The following is a 3,279-nucleotide window of genomic DNA, read 5'->3' on the forward strand; positions in this document are numbered from 1 at the left end:
TCAGTTTCTTATACTCCTTGACTTTGTATACATAATTTTGTCTTTTGTCTTGTCGCCATGGAAATTTCCTAATTTCCGCGGCAAGGGCTCGCATTCTTGATTTTAAATCCCGACACTGTTGGTCGTACCACGGTTTATTTAAAGGTTTCTTTTTTCGCTTCAAAACTCGAATAGATTTTAGTGACAAGCCAGCTGTTATTTTGATGATGTTATTAAAGTCTTCAACAACATGTTTTGTTTGGCTGGCAGAGTAAGGTTTTGATATAAACTGTTGTATGGCGTTTTTTGTTTGTGAGGAACGAAGGGCCTCCTGGAATTTTTCACATGACGTTTCTTCCCAGATATATCTTTTAGGGAATGAATTAGTTTTTTCATCTGTTTTGTGTCTAAAATTTGAATGATTCGTTTTAAGGGAGACTGAAATTTGACAATGATCGGACATCCAGGTTGGGTCGTGGACTTTGAAATACTGTACAGATGTGAAGAAATGTAGACTAGTAATACAGTAGTCTACCGTACTTGTGCCATTATATTTTATACATGTGTTTTTTCCTGGAAGATCCCCAATAGTCCTTCCATTCACAAGAATCATATTAGCAGCAGAGCATAAATCAATGAGTTCTCTGCCGTATCTGTTATTTACAGTGTCGGTATTAAATCTGGGTTTTAGTTGAATTTCACATGCATTTTCATCAAGACCATCAAACAGTTTTTCTTGTACATTAGATGTTCTAGAATTCAAATCACCCAGAAGTAGAATATGTCCCCCGCTGTTGAATTTGGCTATGTCAGCAGTTAGGTCTTCAAATAGTGTGTTCTTTTTAGTAGCAAATATTGGAGAATTTTCAGGAGGTAGATAAAGGCAACCTAAAATTACATCCCTGTCAAAGCCAAAGAAATTCTTATCTAATTTGCACCATATAATGTCGGAATTGTTACTATGTAATTTCGAGATTCCTTTCGCAAGATTTCGTTTAAAGAGAAGAACTACCCCGCCTGAATTTCTACGAGATTGTTTTCTAAGTTTTCTGTCGCTCCGGAAATAGTGGTAACCGTCTATATGAAAGTTGTCTTCAGGTTTCAGCCACGTTTCTTGGATACAGACTACATCATATTTACAAATACTATCTAAAAAATCTACTTCTACACACTTTTTACTAAGACTACCTTGAATGTTCCAGCTAGTTAGGCGTAAGGCCACATCATGTGCCATAAGAAATGATAGAAAAGTCAGAAAGTAAACCAAGAAAAAATGTTAAGAGCAATAATTACGTATGTTAGATTCTCTTCTTTTTCGATTTCAACCGTGTAAAACTGAAATGCATCAGAACACTGGTAGTTTCGCCAACACACACATATTCTAATTACTATACAGAGCATGATACATCGTACATAAAAGGCACCGAAATGAGGAGAACACGTTAAAAACGATTCTACAAAATTTTCATCACTCAAATGTCAGATCAAAGTTTTATGTGCTTTGCCAGTCGACCAAAAAGCCTAGAGTTGGTCGGGTAACCTGATCTGAAACACAATTTGATGTCTTGGCTCCCAATGTCCTACTTCTCCACTACCCATTCAACCGGTTTACCTTTGTCTGCAACAGTAGGTACCTAGCTGTTGTGAGTTCATAGTTCACGCCGATAAACAGTGAATAGATTTGTAAATGGTTCCGACTTTTTGTCGTACCCTTTTTGGGGACAACTTCTCGTTTTTTAAACATTTTCCAGAGATTGTAGATTAATGTAAAAACTTTAAGGTCCCAATAGCCTTTTTTTTTTTAGGACTCAGGGGCAGTGGGTTTTTCTGGGATACGGTATTGGAAGGCGGAACCCATCCCTCTCCTTCCATTGCCTTTTACATCCCCAACCGAATCCAGGTACCTATTTTTACACTGGGTGGAGTCAGGAAAGTCGTGAGAATGCCTTTCCCAAGGACTAGCCAGCAGTGCCAGTAATCGAACTCGTGACATTTTGGTCTCACCAGCATAAATGTAGCCACTCAAGCACCCGTCCCCAGAAGATTACATAATGTTCAATGTCAGGAAATATGAATGGAGTGATTTCGTGTTTCCATGTACCCATGCATGTCCATTTTGTTCACTCTCTGTTGAACTCACGGCGTTTATCATGTACATGTTCTACGTAATCCAACCTACTTTTCCCCATTTGTCTGCTGGCTACGCCCTCTACCCCCTTATTAAAAAATGATGGGTTTCCCCTTAAATAAAAACAACGTAATTTGGTCGTAGTACAAATGATACCATCATTGTTCGTGTCACAAAATGAAGGCCCCCCCCCCCCCCCCACCTCACCTTCAATAATGGTTTTCCTTCGTTCTGTCGCTGTCCGGTCTGAATCTATAAAAGCAGCCACTGGACCCTAGACACGAAAAAACATAATACCTGTTCAACCGGTTGAAAAATTCATTACCTTCGCCAAGAAGGTTATATTTTGGGTAGCGTTTGTATGTGTGTTTGTTTGTTTGTAGAAGACCAGAATAACTCAAGAACGCCTGGATGGATTGTATTGATATTCGGTATGTGAGCAGGTCTTGGTGAGACCTAGAAACGATTAGATTTTGGGCCCCCTAGCGACCTGTTATGGTACTGCAGCAGAACTTCCTGGTTTGATATCTCAAGTTCTGAACATGCTATGGCCATGATATTTTAGTGGTAGATAGCTCTTGATGCCGAGAGTAGGTGGTGTATGTTTGGGCCCCCTAGTGGCTTGTTTTGGAACTGCAAAGCAGGTTTAGTGTCAGACTTTAAAAGGGAATAACTCAAAAAGAGGTTAACGAATTGTTATGATTTTTGGTATGTGGATAGCTTAAGTGATGCTTCATATAATGACATATTAATTATGCAAATATTTATCTAATTTGCATAATTGATTATGAAATTTTATGAACATGCTCAGTTCCAGTATGGGACCATTGCAACATGTGACACCTGTAACTGAGAAGGAGAAGAATATTGATTGATATATATTATGCAAAATAAATACCTAATTTGCATAATTAATGAGAAAATGCTACAATTTTATTGTCGTAAATGACAGTAACTTCTTACTTGTAGCATTTGGAAGTTATGTACGGGTGAACATCGTTGAACATTAATTATGCAAATGAGGGTCTCATTTGCATAAATTATCAGAAAATGCGATAAAAGCCTTCTTTCTTAACATAGATTGTGTACGTCTGGTGTCTGGTAGAGGAGATGATCAACTGATACAATTTATGTAAATAACCTTATTTGCATAATCAATGATAATTAAAGCA

At 37.9% G+C, this 3,279-nt stretch overlaps 1 protein-coding gene across 1 annotated transcript in view; it reads right to left on the reverse strand.

Annotated features, from left to right (window-relative positions):
- The window catches only part of LOC118431233 (protein unc-93 homolog A-like), a 10,071-nt gene extending 7,691 nt beyond the window's left edge, over positions 1–2,380 (reverse strand). The window contains exon 1 of the mRNA XM_035842336.1: positions 2,315–2,380. The gene's annotated coding sequence lies outside the window, so the exon portion shown is untranslated. The remainder of the gene's footprint in view (positions 1–2,314) is intronic.
- Positions 2,381–3,279: the final 899 nt, after the last annotated feature.

Source organism: Branchiostoma floridae, chromosome 15 (genome assembly GCF_000003815.2).
Source record: "Branchiostoma floridae strain S238N-H82 chromosome 15, Bfl_VNyyK, whole genome shotgun sequence".
Taxonomy (NCBI): Eukaryota; Metazoa; Chordata; class Leptocardii; order Amphioxiformes; family Branchiostomatidae; genus Branchiostoma; species Branchiostoma floridae.